Here is a 5,306-nt window from a genome sequence, read left to right on the forward strand (position 1 = left end):
GCTAGCTGGCGGGGTGATTCTGGAAAGGGCATGGAATGTGAAAATATTCAAAAAGGTCTTGAAGCCAAAAAAAACGGACCCCATGAACACATCAGGGACCACACCCTACCCACTGACTCCCGACTCATATCTATATGATATTTTGGAGCAACGAAAGGGATTGGACAAGGTACAGAGCACGCCCCAATCGCCAAGCTGCAAACCCTTGGAAGATATAACAACTAACAAGCCTTATGATCTGACGGATGCAGACCCCAATGAGAAAGACGGCCTGGTGAACCCCTGGAGTGAGCTGCAGACATCCAACCCATGAACTTTTCATCTTATAATGGGAATAAATATTCTCAGGAAACTGAGTGCAATCTTGAAGACCGCTCCTTAGTACAGGCACACCCATTACAATCTCAGAACAAAATGACTGTACAAAAAGGCTTCGTGAAGAGAAATTCACAAGGGTGGAGGGGACCGAATTACTGCATGCAAAACAAGACCCACATCGGGAGAAATTTACATGCGTGAAAATATTTTTTGTGATGGACCCTTGGCTATTTATTCTATTGCCGGATTTCCTGAATATAGCACCTTATGCAATTGTAAATGTTCTCCTTTATAACCAAGCCTCTTTTCACCAGATGTCTTAATATTGTCTGTTTATTTCCTGGCCTGTAGATTACCCGTGTTAAGAGAGTAGCTCCTGTAATGGGAACCTTTATGCTGCCGCGGGTTATTTTGTTGGTTTTTCGATGAGTAAACCTTTATGACGCTCTCTGGAAGGTGAAAAAGTTGGCATCTAGACGGCAGTACCTCTACAGGGAGGCATTCAAGAAGGTGACCAACCATCTTTGAGATAAGTGTCAAGTTGGCTCGTGGCCACCTTTACCATGTTTGTAATTCCTTCCTTTGGGAAACTGTTGAATTGGGGATTATATAGTCCATTTTATAACGAAGAACTGCCGTTGCACAAGAGAATTGCCCGCTGCTCCCAATTCTCCCTGCGATTTCCCTTGGCCCTCCGCATCCTGCAAATAGCTCTACAGAAGGGTCGCCACATGATGCATGCAGTTAGGGGTTGTTCTCCGATGACCTACCCCACCCGAATCTGACTTGGGGAGGTCAGTGGAATAATGCATGCAGTTAAAGGGTTGTTCTCTGATGACCTACTACTGGTAGGGATGGTTTAGTGTGAATATCTGATCACCAAGGCAGGTCATGAAGATAGCAGGTGATTCTTCTCTGATTCACCCTAGCTCACCCCTCTACATCCCCCAGCAGGGACGACGTTCAACGACAAGGCCGTCTACCACTTGTACCAACAGCTTCTAAACAAGAATGTCTTTTCATTTACCTCTGTTTATCCTGTGTCCGTGGATGGCAGAATCATCCTGTGCCAACCCTAGATGGAGAACCTTTTACATTCCCTCCTTCCCTATTACAACCTTTTTAATGTGGGTTGATGGAGCCAACTGCGGCACAAAAAAAGTCTTGTATGGCATTGCTTTCATTTCAGACAAGGACATGGACAGTCCCATTCCCCTTTTACGCATCACTCTTGGGCCTGAGCTGGAACCTCTAGTTACAAACTTTGTGTCCAGAATAAAGAAGTTTAACCATGGACTGAATGCCAATCGTGAGCTCCATCCGTCTTCCCGGGGGTACATGGGAGTTGTGTAGTGCTCCTCGCCCGCACAAGCCTGAGAAAGTGCACTGTGGTGAAAGAGCAACTAGCTTCGCGCAATGTTTCTGGCTCTCGATCCGCCATGAGGGCGGTGCCACTTCTCCATCACATTCTGAAGAGGAACAGCCGGTGTCAAATGGAGCAGCAATTCAATAGTTCACAAGAATCCTGCACTGCACTTCTGGCTGTGTGGGTTTCCGTCTGTGGCGTGACCGCTCTGCCCTGGGTTCTCCCTGCCCCGTGTGTTCGCTGCATCTTGGTCTTGTAGGAGTGACCAAATCTGCATTCTTCATATAAACCGATTGAATCAGCAACAGCAATGTGCATGCCCCTCTAAATCAATGTAGGTATTGCTGTCTGCATCGCTTCAAGGCATGTGTACAAAAAATAGGTTCTAGTCTAGACGGCGAAGCAAGACCTTGAATAATCGGACCACAGAAGCGATGGACTAGGGGAGAATCACCTGGGAGAATAGTTCCTTTACTCCAGTTCTCCCTTTCGCTGAAGCTCTTCCCATTGTATCTGTAATATCCCCTTTGAAGGATTCACATAGCATAGCACACATTGTGCAAGGTGGACATTTTTTTTCTATATTGCTGCCTTCAATACATTTTTGGCAAATACCCTCGTTTTGATGTATAGGCAATCCTGTTCGCTGAGAAGGTTGGTTTCACCTGACTTAAGGATTCTGTGGACACTCCTGATCTCGGCTCTCCTCTCCCCAGGCCTGGCTTGCTTTTCTGCCTACCACGACACAGCGGGCACTTCGTCGGTGCTGCTCGTCGCCTCTCCTTTCACTGCTCTCTGGCACTGCCCCACCACGGTCCTCTCAACTACCTTACCCTCCTGTGCTGTCCCAAAAGTCACTTGTCCTTCCTTTCACTGGCTGCCTCTCCTCCAGCGACGCCTCCCCTAATTAATACACCAGAAGTCCTACATGCTGAATTTCCTGGGTACTAATCTCCATAACCCCCTTGATGGAGGGATTTCCATCCAGTAATTGCATTGCGGACTGTTAAGTAATTTGCTGCAAAGTGCTGAAAATGGACAACATTTACCGGAGAAACTACTCTTTGCCCCCCTCTCACCCAACTCGGTATCATGTGGCGGGAAGTGAATTGTCAGTGCTGTGGGCGGGACTGAGGGGCGGAGCTAGGTTTCAATGTGGGTGCCCTGAATATAGGATGCTGGCTGCTTTGCATGAAATCAAAGTGCATTTTAGGACCAAAAGAACGACCACCAATGTATCAAACATGTCTGTGGTAGTAATTAAAATGTGCATTCCTTCTAAGCATGCAATGCAAACTGGGTATGGTGCTCATTTCATCTGTCAAAATAGTCACCATGACAGTAAAATATGTGCAAAACTTGAGATCTATATAAAGCTTTGGACTGTTTGATTGTTAAGAGTTTGTGCCTCGGGTCTACACGGAATGGCGCTCGGGCAAAAAGCACAGCTCAGCTTTGTTCCGGCCCAGTACCTTCCCTGGCTGCACTAATGTCAGAAACTAGGAGTGCTGTTATTTTGTCAATTAAGCCGCAGCCTTCCGGCTAAAATATAGGCATGTTTTTATATTTGAGGCATCCCTTCAAAAACCTGTGCAAAACACTGGTCTAGCTAGTGCTTGTGATGCTAAATTAAATTCCATGAAAAAGAGCTCAACGGCTTATTTATCCCCCCTACTAAGAAACACAACACCCCTGCTCTAAGTATACCAATGTTTTAGTTTATCGAAACATGAGTGAATTCAGGATACTGTCATTACAAACGTGCATTGAATGGGGCTTCTTGCAACTATATGATAATATGCTTTGCCCTCCTGCTGCATCTCTCTGTGTGTTTAAACACAATGATTCGCAAAGGTTCCTGGATGGCGCTCGAAAAATGGGCGAGGGAAAGAGTGGAGTTGCTGAGGAGAATAGTCATCTGGAGAGGAACTCTGCAGGGCCCGATTAAGGTGAAATTGAAATAGCACAGGTGGGCATTGATTACGACGAGGGAAGAGGTTATCTATCGCTGCATTAATGATCATTTTAACTGGGCGATAAAAAGCTTTAACATTGCTGCCCCGTATTTAAGAAAACACCCGTCTAAAGAGTTTCGTATGAACATATGAAGGCTTAAATTGAACCTGTTGCCTACAATGGAGGTGCTGGAGATTAGGAGTAATAGGGGGGAAAAAGGGTCTCGAAATTGTCAGGACGGTCTGCAGGAGGATGAATCGCTAAAACACTTGTGCCTTGTGTTGCCCAGCCCCAGAAATGATGCGCAATAGGAAATTTGCTCCTTTTAGTAAGCTACGGCTGAAGGAGTTGTGGACTAGGATTTTAAATAGCAATGACATTTCTCTTTTAATTGGGCTTCTTGACTTTTTAAGTGTAATTTTCAGGTCCTTTTCCCTGGCAACTACTGAAAATGTGAAATGTGTTATGTTCTTTTACCCACTGTCCATCTTTCCTGAGTTTTTACAGAGCAATATAGCCAGAATTTTGAAATTGTGGTTTAGTTAAGTTGTCGATAACGAATTTCAATCCTTGACCTCATGTTGAATAATTATGTAACGTTTTGTCATTTCAACAACACCACTTTTAGGAGCTGCTGATTTCGTTGTCAATTTGCCAAGTTGCAGGAGGCCCTTTTTACCCTCTGAAAATGACTTAAATTCGCGGTTTTGTAAGATATCAAGAATAATAAAGTATTAAAGTGCTTTGCAAAACGCACAAAAGTGCTTGCGTTTCTTTGCAGTACTCGGGTTGCTTTAAAGTGGGGGTAGTGGTGGGAGTGAGCAGCAACCATAAGGGAATTAGGAGTGCACGGAAGATGTAGACGGTGATTTGGGAGCTTCCATTCTATAAAGGACTCTAAGATCTTAAACCTTTCTCTCTAGTAAGAGTTCTGATCTTTGAGACCTGCGCGACCGCATTATAGCACTGCCATAATTCCTAAATATAACCCGGACAATCGAGGTATTGTAAGCCAGGTATTATTTATTCAACATGCCTTAAGTTCTGTACATGCCATGTGTGCAGTCAGGCAAAACGACATATAAAAACCCTATCAAATTCGCCTGTGCACGCAAATAAAGTGCTTTGAAAGGTCACATCAGTTTTGCCTGCATTAGATATTACGGTCTGTAGGTGTTTTTGCCCATCAGGTAACTGCTGCTTCTTTCTTCACACTCCTGGAACTGCCTTCAGCTTCTTGTTTCCAGCAATCAGAGGTCAAAATAGACTGATTATGCTGCCCTGGAAGTCGAGGTTGCCGGGCATTCCACAGTTTGTCGAACTACTCCATTTTGCAGAATGTAAACAAACCTGCAGCAGGCACATGTCAAACGTCTGTACAGAAATTCCCTTGCTTCAGCGGCTGAAGGTGGTGTGGTTCGGGCCGACCAGAGTGACGTCAGAAGCTCCTGCTTGTTTCTGAGACAGTCAACACTTGCTGTCATTCCATCCCCAACCCTTACTCGCCTTTCATTTTAGTGACGAGAAGGTGACTGCCAGGGCCAGTAGTAACATTTACAAGGCATAGTGTTGCCAGCCCCATTGGCTCCCCTTCCCTTTTCTAACGGCAGGGGGGTAATCTGACCATGAACCCTACTACCCAAATAATGAACAGAATAGTTATACA

At 45.2% G+C, this 5,306-nt stretch overlaps 1 protein-coding gene across 2 annotated transcripts in view; it reads left to right on the forward strand.

Moving 5' to 3' along the window:
- The window catches only part of RAI14 (retinoic acid induced 14), a 528,112-nt gene that overhangs the window by 327,781 nt on the left and 195,025 nt on the right, over nt 1-5,306 (forward strand). The window lies entirely within an intron of this gene.

The sequence above is a fragment of the Ambystoma mexicanum genome, chromosome 6p, assembly GCF_040938575.1.
Source record: "Ambystoma mexicanum isolate Mex_15411 chromosome 6p, UKY_AmexF1_1, whole genome shotgun sequence".
Taxonomy (NCBI): Eukaryota; Metazoa; Chordata; class Amphibia; order Caudata; family Ambystomatidae; genus Ambystoma; species Ambystoma mexicanum.